At 45.2% G+C, this 15233-nt stretch overlaps 1 protein-coding gene across 8 annotated transcripts in view; it reads left to right on the forward strand.

Moving 5' to 3' along the window:
• The first annotated feature begins 3594 nt into the window (after window positions 1-3594).
• EPB41L1 (erythrocyte membrane protein band 4.1 like 1) overlaps window positions 3595-15233 on the forward strand; it is a 223780-nt gene continuing 212141 nt past the window's right edge. For 6 of the 8 annotated variants that reach the window (XM_060230949.1, XM_060230952.1, XM_060230950.1 and 3 more), the window contains exon 1: window positions 3866-4354. The gene's annotated coding sequence lies outside the window, so the exon portion shown is untranslated. Of the gene's footprint in view, window positions 4355-15233 lie in introns of all 8 variants that reach the window. The other 2 variants (XM_060230954.1, XM_060230956.1) reach the window with 2 other exon arrangements.

Here is a 15233-nt window from a genome sequence, read left to right on the forward strand (position 1 = left end):
GTACCATACTTTTTTAGACGCACCCTGAAACACAAGCATGTCTCAAAGACCATAATGCATGAGGCAGTTTTGGAAACAGGAACATGTTATCAGTTCCTCTTTTCATAGGCTGACCCTGCAATCCTAAACAGGGTTACACTCTTCTAAAGCCATTTGAATTAATGGGCTTAGAACGGTGTACTTTTGCTTAGGATAACACTGTTAATATATAACTAGAAGCCTGTAGCCATATAACTGGCTGGTTAATTCAAAGTAATAAGTGCAATGTATTGACTCCTGCTGTCTTGAAACAACTGATGCTTGCACAGGGGACTACCTTTACCTTTTGCTGTATTTTGCCACTTAACATGTCTCCCCCTCACCCTCCCCCCCCCAATTACTGTGCTGGCTGAAAAAGCCACAACTGCCAAAAGTTCCTTTGTCAGGGGTCTGGAATGTAGGCCTCGCATTGCAGCCATGTTCCCCTTTGGCTTCCTGACCTACAGCTTCCTGCTCTATGAATGTCCTTTACATACCCTCCCCTTTCCTACACTGTTGCCAGTGGTGCTTTATACTGAATCAGAGCCTCAGCCTCAACATCAATAGCTTTTCAGGTTCTCAGGCAATGTCTTTCATATCACCTGTTACCTGATCATTTAGCTGGAGGTGCCCAGGACTGAACTTTGGACCTTCAGTATTCTAAGCAGATGGCTTGCTATACAGCCACAGCTGCTCCCCCCTTCTCTAAGGCTAACCATATCAGCTTGAAAGGCTTCCAATGTCCCACCACCAGAGACACAAAGACAATACCAAAAGTGGAGGAAAGCTGTTTCTAAAAATTGCTTGTGCCCTATCGCTAATGTTAAAATGGCCTCTCATAGAAGCACTGACTTGGCAACACCTGTTATCATATTGGCAGCCTGTCAGGAGTCTGAGGCCAAAGGCAGAACAGAGACATCACATTTGCATATCAATTGACGGATATATTACCAGCAATTGATGCTGCATTTTGCATGGCCACTTTCTACCACTGAATTCACCACAGCATGGCGTGTGTGTATATATGCATGTGTGCACTGTGTGTGTCACATGTGTAAATTACACAGGAATGATTTAGATATTTAGTAAAAGCACAGAGGGTATTGCTGCTGAACTATCCATGTGATGCATTAAGCCTCCGCACCTCTAAATGTTCACCTTGAAAACATTCTTCTTTTCAAAGCCAAAATATACTAGTCGTCTAACAAAATGAAAAGCACTGAGTTCTAAAAGGTGAAGAATGAGACATTAATAGGTAAAGCTACAATGATTCTGGGAAAATGAACAAAATGTGGCATTCTACACAAAGGTATACTTTGAAATGTAGAGATGGATGAAGCTTACACAGATAAATCTGGGCTGCTCCAACGTGAAACTTTTTGACAGCTTTCTACTGACAAAAATGCAGAATAGTTGCACGGGTCATTCCATATAATGATAATTTCACAGTGACTGCCATTTAAAAAATACGTATATATTTATTTATATCCTGCTTTTCTTCCCAACAGGGACCCAGAGCAGTTTATAACGTCATCTTCCTAGACCTACACCGCAATCTTTACACCTGGCTGGCTCTTACACTTTGTTCTCTAACTTCTCATTAATCAGCTTTGCTTGCAGACAGCGAAAAGGGGATTCTACCTGTGCTTTGATTATGCCATCCACTAGCTGAGATGGAAAAGGATTTGCTGGGGTGGGAGGCAAGAAAGTTCATAGCCAGATGCATGTTAGTCTGCCCTTCTAAAATCTTTAATGAACTCAGAGGCATGATGAGAGTCATTCCATGGACAAAAATGCTGGAAGGGAAAGGAACAAGTGAAGGGTAGGCTTTCCTAAAACAAGAGCTCTTGCAAGCTCACACTATCACCATTCCAATGAGAAGGAAACATGGCAGGGGTCCAAGAAGCCAATGTAGATCAATAGAGAACTCCATGATAACCTAAGGGGAAAAAAGGAAATGTTCAAGAAATGGATGTAAGGACATACCTCTAAAGAAGAGCATCTATAGGTTGCTAGGCACTCTAGTCAGCCATCAGAAAGGCCAAAGCTTAGAGTGCGCTAAGGTTGGCCAGGGAGGCTTGCTACAACAAGAAAAGGGTTTTTTTTTTTCCAGCTATGTGAGGAGCATGTAGTGGGTAGGCATGCAGATGTCCTGTCAGTGAATCAGTTCTCTGCCCAAGGTTTTGGCCTCTCATTAGCATAGCCCGAAAAGAACCTTGACCTCACCTTCTCCAAAGCAAGGCGTTGCTAGTTCCTAACATGGCTGCCAAGGCAAATTCAGCCAGGATGGAATCAAGGCAGACAGCAGACATCTAGGTGGGAAGGAGGTCCTAGGTAACACTCCCCTATACCCATAGCTAAAGATGAAATGGAGACAGGGCCAAATCTTTCTCTAAGGCATGACCACCAGGATACAGCAATAATGCAATTATGAATATTCTATCTGAGAATGGAAACCATAATTCTCTTGACCCATTACTTATGACAGGGTGGAGTAGTGGTTAAGACTGGGGGACTCTAATCTGGAGAACGGGGTTTGATTTCCCATTCCCCCTCCACATGTGGCCTGCTGGGTGACCTTAGGCCAGTCACAGTTCTTTTAGAACTCTCTGAGCCCCACCTACCTCCCAAGGTGTCTGTTTTGAGAAGAGGAAGGGAAGATAATTGCAAGCCACTCTGAGACTCCTCGTGGTAGAGAAAAGCAGGGTATAAAGCCCAGCTCCTCCTCCAGAGAGTTTGAGAGGGTAACCATAATGGCAAGCAATAGAACCACTAAATTCAAGTCCAGTAGCACCTTAGAGACCAACATTTCTGGGGCATGAGATTTTGCAAGCTGATGCTCCCTTTATCAAGCACCAAGGAAGGAAGCTTTGACTTTCAAAAGCTTCCCCCCCCCAAAAAAAAATTGTGTTGGTCTCTAAGGTGCTACTGGACTCAAACCCAACTGAACTTCCATCAGAATTTGTATTACAGCCTTCTGATTGCTGGGTGGGTTGAACTTTCCTTTTCCCCCTTACATGGTCTGTATTTTTTTCCTCCATAGACACCATTATTCACTGAAGGTCCCCTCCCACTCTTATCTTCACAGAAACAAACAAAACCAGCCCTGTCACTGTGCCTCCTAGCCAAGGAACTTGTTAAGTTACAAAGACAAACAGGACAGACTGAACTTGTGAGCCTGACAGGCTAAGGAACTTCATGATGCTACCTAGAGAAGTTGGCCCCTCCAGAAAATCCCGGGGAGTGAGACTTGAGCCCTGCTATCTGCTCGCCCCCCCTCCCCCCGTTTATGCTCCTGCCCTAAAGGACTTCGGGCCAGTCACTCTCTCCTTCAGTCCAAGGCATATGTTCACGGGGGCGCTGCGCCTTTGAAACGCTTGAAAACAAATATGCAACAGGGACCGGAAGGAACAGAGGTTTGCAAATGACAGAACTGCAGAGGACTTCAAGCACTGCAAACTCACAGCCCTACAAACGCGTAAAATCGCGTGTTCTTTTCCTCCCCCCCCCCCACCTTCTGTGACTTTATAGTAACCTCGAAGAGTGCGTAAATCTGGGCGTGCCCGTACGCTTTACCTTGGTTTACGGAACAATGAGAAGGGAGTTGCTAGGGGTGGGGTTAGAGTCTGTGCATCTCTCTGACTGGCAGAGGAAGCTGGAAGCAACCAGGAGGCAGCCTGGGATCGGATTCAGAAAGCCCACAAATGGGAGCTCCCTCACTTGCCCCTGCGATGCGCGCCAGGGCTGGCCAGGCAGTCCCCCTTGGCGCATACAGGTGCAGGTCGCCCCGCTTCCTGCTGCTGGTAAATTGAGCACCCGCCCTGGAGGAGCGGCTCGCCGCCGCTTTGCAGCGCTCGGGGGACGCAGGAGCTGCTGGCTGCAGCCTGTCCAAAGGCTGTCTCATTTCATAGATGATATTCCCCCCCCCCCCTTTCCCCTCGGAGGCTGGTTCAGTTGCTCATGACGTGCCTCCCTCGCTGAGCTCGCAGCCCTCCCGCTTCCCAGCGCCCTCATTCCTGCCTCCTGCTGCAGCTGCCTTGCATTATTTCTCCTTCCCCCCCTCCTTCCCTTCGCGCCACTTTTCCCAGCCAGCGCGATTCATTTTTTCCCTTTTTTTTTGTCGTTGCTGCACGGAGGAGGCGGCGGCAGAAGAAAGCCGGCAGGGGGGCAGAGTGGCTGTTTTTTAAAATTCCCCCCTCCCCTTCTTGATCCATTTTCTATTTGCATTTTTTTTTTTTTGTAATTGCAAAAGAGGCGGGGAAGCCTTTGATTCTCCTCGCCAGATGAACGTCTCCCTGGACAGCTGGACCTCTTGACTCCGGATTACTCCAAACAGGTTAGTCGTGGCGGCCGCTTCCACCACTGTCTCTCCCTCCCTCCACTACCACCTCGCTGGGCTACGCCTTCCCTTCTGGCCGATCCAGCGGGGGGCAACCGGGCAGAGACGCCCTGCCGGCGAGCCCGCCCTGATGCAGAGCCCGGCAACAGAAAGATCACGTGGAGGTCTCTGGAGTTCAGAGCTTGCAGGCCGTGCGGGGGGGGGGGGGGGTGCCGATCCTGCGTACGTGCTTCGTTATCACACACCTCTGATCTCGTCTTCCCCTGCCCCTCGGCGCCGCGGGTTTAGCCGCCGCGTCCAGGTGACGTTTTGGGCTTTGCTTTGGGCTCTCCCGCTCCGTCCCCGCCTCAGTCAACCCACGCCGCCTTTCCTCGCGCGCGGCGCCCCCATATTCCTCCTTTCTGGAGGCGAGGGGTGTGTCCCTTTCTTTCCTCTCGGCGGCGAATCAGCGCCTTCCCCGGCCTTCATTTGCTGTTGTAGCGTAGACAGCTGAGGGGAGAAGCGAGCGAGCCTCGCCGGGCATTCAGGTGTGCTCGTGCCCTGTTGCTCCTCGCTACCTTGGCGATTGCCCGTCTTTGAAACCCTCCTCCTTCGCCTTGGCTCCCGCCTGTCTCTTTCTCTCCAGCGTACTCGCTGCCTTCATTCTTGCCTCTACGCGTGCGGGTGGAGGGAGGGATTGAATGGACGGCTGGCGAATTGCAGCGTATGTTGATAACAATCGTGGTGGAGTGGTTTTGGGGTTTGTTTGTTTTTTTTGGTAAAAGCTGTTTGCTCGATCCCATGACTGCCTCACCCAGAAAGGAGATCAGGGGGCGAAGCCGTGCATATTCAGCGCTGTGGTCACAATCGCTTATCTCTTAGTCGGGTGGAGTTGTATGCACACGGGGGGGGGGGGGGGCACAGCCTTGTGTATTGTGAAAGAGAGTCGGTGGTGAAAGACTTGACTAGGAAATATGTAGGTATTTAAATAGCTTCGGCCCGGGTGTTAGTAGTTGAATGGGCTAGATCCAACCAACCTAGTCTGGTTTTTTTAAATCCAGAAGAGAGGAAGGGATCGGCAAGAAGGGATCGCTTTCTGAAAAGGGCGTTGCTCAGTCTCTCCACCCCTCCCCCCTTTTGTTGCTCAGTTGGGTAGCTGTTCTTTCGGCCAGGGCATCCCCAGCAAGGTCAGATAGTGTCTGGAAGAGCGGATTCCTCTCTTACTAGCCCAAGACGTGGGGAATGTGAGCTTGCCTGCCACGCCCAAACCCCGGCATCTGTAGTCACTGGGGTCAGAAGCCTTGAACTACCTGGGCACCGTGGAGATTAATCACAGATTTGTCCCTTAAGGCGATGGGTTTTAGCATGGAGGACTGAAGTGTGCTCACCTTTCTTTCTTTTTAATGGGTAGCTGGGATTAACTTCTAAAAAGTCTTCATGCTTGTTGGTGAGGCTTGTAGCTCAGGCTCTAACATCCCTGATGGGGTTACATGTGGATGAATACACTGGGGGAGCAAACCAGGGGCATTAATAGAAAGAGTGCTGTTTATGGTGTAATCCTATATTTGCTTACCAGTCAATAAGGACCACTGACTACGATGTATAAAGATAAATCTGTATGAACATGTGCATGAGCACTGAGTGCAATAGGATTTACTTCTGTTTAGGGTCAGGAGGGCAGGAGGATTTTTTAAACAGCTTATCCACATGGGAAGGATAGATGGAAGCACAGTTACAGTGAATGACGGGTTGGTGGGTATTAATTGTACTTCGTGGGAGTTCAGGGTAGAGTTGCTGAGCTTAAGTCACTTTTGGGAGAGTAGGCACTTTTGGGAGAGCAGCTCACAATGAATGACGAACAATGTGAAGGAGGAGAAATGCTGACTCCTGTAAATACTGCAAGGAAGGGGCTTCACTGGATCATGCTTACTGAACGCCACATAGCATCTTAATCATGGATACTGACGTATAGCACATGAACCACCCTCACGCATCAAGGGGTGCCCCCATCAGAACGTGCCCAGCAGAAAGAATGATTGTAATGCTCAGCTTAGCAAATGGTGATTCACGATCCCTGTTCCCCCCCATTGCACTTTGTCACTTGCAACACCAGGGGCTCCATCTTGTATCAAAGAACACTTTGAGCATTTGGGCTGTACACTTCTCTGGGGTCTCCTCAAATAGATCCGGTGTGCCAGCCTTCTGGGAAAGAACCACATCATGCTTATATCTTGCAGTCTCAAAAAATGCATGTTAAATAACAACAGTAGAGTTTCTAATAACGTAAGTGCTGTTCCTGTAACATCTTTCCTATAAATTTTTTCTGCTGCAAAGATTCTGATGTGGTTTCCGATACTGAGGAATGCATAAAATGGATTAACTAATTTAGCCAAGAAATTATGTTGCTGGCATCCATCACTATGCCATATGAGTACATGGGGCTGTGTGGGAGGTCCTTGTGACTTTAAAAAATGCCTGTGCTGTAGACAAACTGCTGGTGTGTGTGTGAGAGAGACCCAAGAATTCTGGGGTGAGGGAATCCAACCTTTGGTGCTTGTGCTGAACAGGTTGTTCTCCTGTCCTGCATCCAGTGGAATCACAGGCCTGTTGATTTCAGAAAACTAATTTGCACTAGAAGATGAGTATGTAGGGAATCACTTGGAATTGATCCCTGAATAATTTGGTTGCTAGTTCTTCACTATAAGATAGTAAAACATGGGCTTGGGTGACATGCATTACTTTAATGGTGTCATATATGGGTAGCTAATCAAAGATTCTTGTGCTAATAAGCATGGATTCGTTGCATGGGGATTTTGCACCCTGGCATAAGGTGCATGTTTCAGATCTTTATCTGGTCATTGACCACTTTTGTTATGTAAATTGAAGGATAAAACCATTCTATCTAGTATTATGCGTATCAGATGAGGGCAGTTGAGAACTGGAGAATCTTATGTTCTTAATATTCCCAAGCCTCCTCCTTTTCTTTCATGCTTCCTTACATGTGCACACATTACAACTGGTTCGGTGTATTGAGCATCTATAATCTTGCTGTCACAAATCTTTCTCCCAATTTTCAGTCCACATGTCTGTTTTCATTTTTCTTGCTATAGTAATTTGATCTCTTTAAAACATTTCTGTTCTATAACTGCAGGGCAAAATGTCTTGGTATCCCACCCTTGTCTGTTTTGAAAATTCTGGCAATTATGTTATCCTATAGCTAGATGATTGCCTTATGTGGCCCTCTTTTTGTCTGACAGAGCCAAACCTCGGACTGTTTTTGTGGTCACCCTGCTTTACACAAGCAGCTTTTCCAAAACACAGCAACTTTAAAAACTAAATTGTATGGTGATAGACCCGCTGAAACAGTAAACTTCGGGGATGGCAGAATGCAGAAGTTACTACTATGCATAAAAATCTGTTCAGTGAATTAATTTGTTATTTCAAATTGCCAAAATAGTTATGAGTATTTCCACATCTGTCTCCCTCCATCCTTGGCCTGGCAATATCTGGTGTTGGAACAACTTAATGCCTCCTGCTGTCACTGCAGTGTACTGGTTGCTGCAGCTTCATCATTGCAACTTGAATGCTTTATGTTGTGAGTCAATCAGGATGGTGCATAAAGTTGGACTAAAGAGCTTTCGGGGGTATTTACTGACCTGATCTTTGATTCTTATCCTTTTTCGTGGCAGTTTTCATGTATCACAGAAAGCTTTTTGAAGAGAAGGATTGAATTGCACCTAATTTGCTCAAGATAATAACCATCATGTGCTTACTTCAAAATATGCATGTGCACACATGATGCCTGTAGTGCTGTGATACTTTGTGCACTGAGCACATGACATAACACTCTTCTCTTGCTTTTCTCTTTCCTGTAATCTACTGAAGAATTCTTGACTTGTCAAAGATTTTTTTATGCCTTTTGCTTACTTTTTGATGCCTGTGGTTGCGTGCAACAAAGCTCTGCAAGCCGGGGTTTAGTGTAGCAGCCTCTGTGGCATTCTCTCTGTCATCTTCAAACAAGTTAAGGCTCAACAACTTGAGCAAAAGGAGAAGTTGGGTATCAGGTATGTGGGAAATTCTTTCTTTTTAATATGGCAAGCCCTTTGCAGCCCCTCTTTCCTGCAGTCACTGGCTTAGGGGCTGTTTGTTTTCTTACTTGAGTAACTATTTGAAATGTGTGCGTCTGTTTAATAGATTTGTGCATTGCATGTTTTACCGAATTGCAGGTTTCAGTGAACTGTTCTGCATGTGAGAATGAAGAGTGCATCTTTGGGTTGCAAAGGAATGTGTTAGGACTGCTGCCGCCTTTGCCATGCATTTGGGCAGTACACATGCATCTTTGTGTGTACATCAGTGTTAATCCCCTATTGCTTCTTGCATTTTAAGAAATTGTACACCAGCTGGGTGCCAGGGAGCAAAATGGATACTCAGTAGCTTTGATCACTAGGAAGTAGTGGTAGCTGCCATAACAGTGAATGTTCTTTTCCAGAAATAGAACAACTGTTTGCTTAGGTGGAAGAAATCAAATTGCTGCCCACGTAGATAACTGTGGTCAGGGTAAAACGTGCCTTGCTTGATAGGAACCCTATGTGAAGATATCTTTCAAATTTATGGTGTGGAAAAAGTTGCATTCCACCTCCCAGAGGAGACCTTTCCACATATAGTCCGTCAGTCTTCATCATTGTATATACTAGCAAAGGGCTGGCTGATGTGGGGATCAAAAAATCCACCCAGTAGACTCAGCCAAGGCTACAGAATAGGGTTCTGCAGTCTGGGAAGCCCCTAGGTTTGCTGAAACATTTGGTAAAAAATGTGGGTCAATAATCTCCAAAATGGTAAGAGTGATCTGCTTGTGTGGACCTTGGAGGGAAAAATACCCTTGAGGAATTTGAGTAGCATTTTGACTTGCGATAGGAACCCAGATTCTGTGTGCAAATATGATGGTTACATCCACATGCCTGCCAGTCCTGCCTTGCTGGATGGATGGGAGTAGAGAGGAAAGTGAGTAAGTAGGAAAGGGGAAGGAGGCCTGGCAGGCACGTGAAACTGGGCGGCGGGTAAAGCAAAGCCAGCAGGAGGGAGTGGGGAAGCAGGCAGTGAGGGATGTTTCATTTTTCCTGTGAATCCTCACAGGTCCTCCTTGTTAGATATATGAAATACACATACCCTGTCCGTGCATTAACCATTATCTTCTAGAATACATACAAAGGCTTGGTTTAATTTTCATCTCTCTTCTCCCCCCCTCCCCAAGCTGTTGCCAGGTCATATGACTTTTTCTTTTACAACACTGAAAAAAATCCAAGACTTCCTTTCTGTACCCATGGCAAAAATTCTAGTTCATGCTTTGCTAATCTCTTTATTGTCCTCCTCAGTCCCTTTTCCTCCATCTAGTGGTCTGCTGTCCAAATCATTCACTTCTCTGATTGTTCAGACTGCTGCCTTGGCTTGTGGAGAACATAAGAGAAGCCATGTTAGATCAGGCCAATGGCCCATCCAGTCCAACACTCTGTGTCACACAGTGGCCAAAAAAAAAAAAAATATATATATATATATATATATATATATATATATATATATATATATATATATATATATATATACACACACATATACACACTGGCTAATAGCCACTGATGGACCTCTGCTCCATATTGGAGCATGGAGGGGCTGTGGCTCACCGGCAGAGCATCTGCTTGGTGTGCAGAAAGTCTTAGGCTCAATCCCTGGCATTTCCAGTTAAAAGGATCAAGTAGGAGGTGACGTGAAAGATCTTAGGCTGAGACTCTAGAGAGCTGCTGATGGTCTGAGTAGACAATACCGACTTCGATGGTCTGATGCCAAATCAGGCAAGTTCATATGTTCCTGTCTGATGTCAGATCCAGTGCGAACTCTTCCTTACCTTCAAAATCTTCCTTTCCCTCTAATCTCTCAATATATCCCTGCCTGTGACACCTGCTTCTCCAACTCTTTGGCCATTCAGAGTTCTTTTGCTCCCTCAGGCAATAGCCCTTTTTCCTTTTCTGGTACCATATGGAACCCATATGCAGTTGCCTTATCTCTTGGTTTGGTTAGCTCCTTTCTCATAACCCACCATGAAGCTGTTGACATAGCACTCCTCCCCTCAATGAAGTTAAGCCTAAGTTCCCATAACTGAAATAAATAATATTCTCCTTTTCATCCCTCCATTCTTTTTTATTTTTTCTCCCTGATGGTCAGTTTCAGATTGTAAGCTCCTCAGGGCAGAGTCTTGGGTGTCATGTATTCTCCTAAAATGTCATAGGTATTTGTGGTATGATCTGAACAACATAATTACGATGTTCATTTTGTTGACACATAACCCAAGACATTCCTTCATACCTGGTAGAGGCTTGTCTACTTTGGCTCAGAGCTGAATGGCAGCTACTACAAACCCCCCCATTATTGATGGCTTCCTTAACTTTGGCCTGTTTGTCTTCATGCCTGGCATATGCCTCCCTTGTGCCCTCTTCTTGCCCTTGCAACTGCTGCTGCTGGTAAAACATTTGTCTGTTCTGTTTGCAATCACTGTGTTACGTTTATTGCTTTAACAGCAACTTTGGGTAGTAATGGAGGCATTAAATCAGGCATTTTCTATAAATAGTGATGAAACATTTGCCGTCATTAGTGCTGCAGTGGGAGCACATACATCTTGAGGAAGGTGCAATTTGAGAGTGAGGCCCTGACTATAGGCTGGCTCCTGAGCGATGGTGTACAGATTGGTGACTGATTAAACTCTTGGCTCAAAGAGATGAGAACCAGTGTGTCTTGTTTTTTCAGTTGCTGTAGAAGAACAGCAGTGTTCGTGTGTCTCTTGCCTTACTGACCTCTGTGTTTCCCAAGGTAAAGAGTTGCAGACAGTAAGATTTCTCTATGGAAAGTTGCAAACCTGGTGTTGTTGACTTGAAGGAGACTAAATTTCTGCCCGTAAAATGGAAACTTGCCAACCACATTACTGCAGTTCCTTGGAAATAGAGGAGTGTGATTTTGTTTCTTTCACTCCCCCCTCTCTCAACCACACAAGTAATTTGGAAGCTTCTTATTGCTGTGGCCTGATGGTAAAGATATGGGTGAGCATTGTTTCACTGCCAGTGCCAAAAGCAGTCCTATGTAAGGATATATTTCAGCCTGGAAATGACACTTAAAAGCTCCTGTTCCTTCAGTCATTCCCACCACTTCAAGTTTCAGTCTTAGTGGTTACATTTTGTAAAGAAACACTGTTAGGTGGACCTCTTAAAGGCATTTCAGTGCTACATATTGAGTGATTGTGATGACATATGATGTCATATTTGGCCCTGCTTTTTATGGTTCTGTATCATGGATCATTAACGTGGTGCCCATGGACACCTGTTGATCTGTGTCCTGGTACCTACATCTTTCTTACTCAAAATATCACATTCCCCAGAGCAACCAGACAATCCTGGCTTTCCATCTTTACTGGTCTGTGGACTAGGTGCTTCAGAAGAGCCTACAAAGCCTCACCCTTTTGTCTGCAGGGAGTACTGATTGGGAAACAGCTACCTCCCTCATAGAGAGGATGCTGGGCTTAGAACAACCTAACATTTTGTGAGTGGTTCCTCCCCCCCATAGAAGGCGTTTTGTGGTAGCACCCACATCTCTTTTCAGAATTCTAGTAGTACTCACAGACTCAACAAGATTGACAATCTCTGTTCTACATTGTGCTGTTATGTGTTTGTTTCTTGGAAACTGTTTAGTTATTTGTGAGGTTTGATTAAACCAATATGTATTAAATATTTTAAGCTTTTCATTAATAGGATTGTGCCATTTATAGCTCTTGGAACCTTTTTGGCATGGCTTAGCTTTATTTTCTGATATTTTGTTCCCTGTGGAATATTTTCATTACTTGGTTGAGCCCTTGCGGTATGTTGATGCTTGTGTATGTATCATATACTGCAATTCTTAAAGGGGAAGCTGGGCATCACGGAAGCTGTCTATATAGATAGAGGCATCCCCCCTTTTTATACACAACTTCATTCCCAATTTAACAGCATTACCCCTAATCTAAAGCTCCATATCTGGTGCACATTTGTTGATGGATTCATTCACTTAAGTGGAGGAGGCAGCTTTTGTGCACTCTTCCATTGAAATTAATAGGTCAGCTACTACAAGTGAGGTGCTGTGTGTTCAAATTGGAGCCATCATGTGCAGTCAGGGTTTCAGGATTATGATGATTGAAACAAACACAGAGCAAGGGAAGTGTGCATGTGGGGCAAACCAGCTCAGTTATATTGTTGGAAGCATTTGTGGAATGCACACATGTACAAGTGTGAATTTGCTACTCCCATAAAAAATGTATGAAAGTGCACTTCCTTAGTGAGCCTGACAAATGTAGCTGAAAAGCCTTTTGAAACGGTCAGATGGCTCTGAATCAGCAATTGTATTTGCAGAACAAAGACAGTTCTCACCCCAAACAGTATATGGATTAGGGACAAATCCTGAATATATGCTTGCTTGCAGGGCTGGTGGTTCTGCTCTTAGGGCTGTACCTGTGCTGGGCAGCCCTTGCAGTGAATGGAGGATTTTTAGAGCATATTACTCTAAACTGCTGTCAGGTTGCAGCTGACTTGGCAACCCTGTAGGTTTTGGTAGGTAGGTAGGTAGGTAATTTTATTTATATCCCGCCCTCCCCGCCGGAGCAGGCTCAGGGCGGCTAACAACATCATTCAGTTATACAAAAGATTTCAAGACAAAAGATGAACAGGGCGGGGGGGTTGCTGTTGCCTGCCTGAGCATAGCAACCCTGGACTTCCTTGGTGGTCTCCCATCCAAGTACTAAACAGGGTCAGCCAAGGTCTAACAAGATCAGGCTAGCCGGGGCTATCCATGCTCTCCTGTTAAAAGTAGAAGAGATAGCATGCCCTATCCTTGGAAGCAAGCCTTTCACTGTGGCCCTCGACCATCTGACCATCTCTTTTGGGGTTTTATTTGCTGAAAGGGATAGTCCAGCAATTTAGGGCACTCGCTCAGATTGCGAGGACCACAAAAGTTTTGTTTCCTTCCATGTGTCTTGTATCAGGCTCCTTGAGAGAGGGAGACAATTTCATCATTTTAAATAGAAAACCTTTTCTGACAGTAGTTTGAATATGTCAGACACCAAAACACTACTGCAACTGTTGTAGTACTAAGAGTTCATACACAAAGGTGTCTAATCCTAAATCACACAATTGATCCATCTAGCTCTGTATTGTTTACTCTCAGTGTCAGTCCTGATGCCTCCTCTAGCCACCTGCTGCTTGAGATCCTGTAATTCGGGATTCCAAAGACTGAGCCATGCAGAGCAGGTTCTCTGCGCCTGAGCTCATGAACCTTTCCCTTGTTATAGTAAAAAGCTGTAATACATCTAAGGCTTCAATACCAGGACACTCACTTGGGAGTAAACTCCATGGAATACTTCTGAATAGACCTAAGGTTTGCTTCATAAGTAATTGTATTCCTTTGATAGTGCCTACTCCTGTGTCTATACTTCATTTGTTCAGAATGCCTCTGGTGCTGCTTCCATCCACCTTCAAATGGACACCTTTGGAAAACAAGTTTCAGGCTAATTCAATCCCATTCCCATTGCTGGAATTTTTAAAAACCCCTTTGGAGGTCTATTGATTTATCATCTCTTCATCCAAAGTGCTGGGTGTAACCTGAAGCCAGAAGCAGCTCTGTGGACAATGCAGACTCAACCAGGACTTACCTTCATGTCCTGAAGAATTCCCCTTTTTCTTTTTAGCCATCTTTTTTTTTTGTAATATCGAGCCTCATGAAAAATTGTGGCAAACTCAGCAGCTCGCACACAGTTGGTATCATTTGATTGGTTTTAATAAAAGTTAATATTTGGATTATGTTCTGGTTTGTTTTGCATAATCCAATCCCAGCCACTATACTGCGGAACTGAATGGACTTTCATTCATCATTGCTCACCATATGTTCCCTTTCCCCCCTCCTCCCTTTGCTGTACATAAGGGGAGAGATGAAGGGTGCATGTGTGGTGGCTCTATCCATTGTGCATCAGCCAGGAATGCAAATACACAGGGAGGAGCAGGTTTCTGCTGCACAAAGGAAATGTTGTTTTTCTTTCTCTTACCCACCCTTCTGTTTTTTTTCCCTCCTGCTCCTTTTAAAAATTTGAATAAATGGGGAAAGAAGAGATCAAAGGCTGTTTTGAAGCTTCTCTGGGGGCTCATAATAAATTCATGAAACTCCCCACCCTGCTTCGTACTAAGCCTGTCTCTGGCATGACACCTTTCAGTGGATATTTTTAGCTTTGATTTTCCCTTCCCTTCTGTGGGCTCTTGAAGAGAACGGCACCTTGGTGGGGTGGGGGAGACATTTCAGGAGACATTTCACTACAAGCAGTGAGGGGGGGAGGCCAAACAGAACCCCCCATTGTGCATTTTAATGACACCTCTCTTTGTGATAGACTAATCTTGTTTGTTGCTGATACCCGCAGGAGAACAGGATTAGTTTGGATGGAGGCAGCCAGGGGGTGGTGAGTCTGTCAGGGCAGGGAGAAGCATCTGAAGTTGGAAAGATGGGAGTTTTCAAGGTGGAGGGGAAATGGAAACCTTTTTCTTTCAGGAGGGGGATTAAAAATATGCCAAGTCTAAAGGCAAACCTGAAGAAGGTGTTGAGGTAGAATGGTGATGGAGTGTCAATGATGCTGTGACATACTGCTGTTATTTCTGATGCTACGTTTGGGTGAGACTTTGGATCTGAATGAACAATAGAAGCAGTTTAAGGGGCGGCTAATAAGATGCACTTTTGATTTGGCACTGTTTCTGTTGGCAATAACTTCTGTTGGTTCCAGGTAGCATAGCATATGCAAACTACTATGCTAGGTAATTTGGAAGTCTGTGATCTTTCTTCTCTTTCC

The sequence above is a fragment of the Heteronotia binoei genome, chromosome 2 (assembly GCF_032191835.1).
Source record: "Heteronotia binoei isolate CCM8104 ecotype False Entrance Well chromosome 2, APGP_CSIRO_Hbin_v1, whole genome shotgun sequence".
Lineage (NCBI taxonomy): Eukaryota > Metazoa > Chordata > Lepidosauria > Squamata > Gekkonidae > Heteronotia > Heteronotia binoei.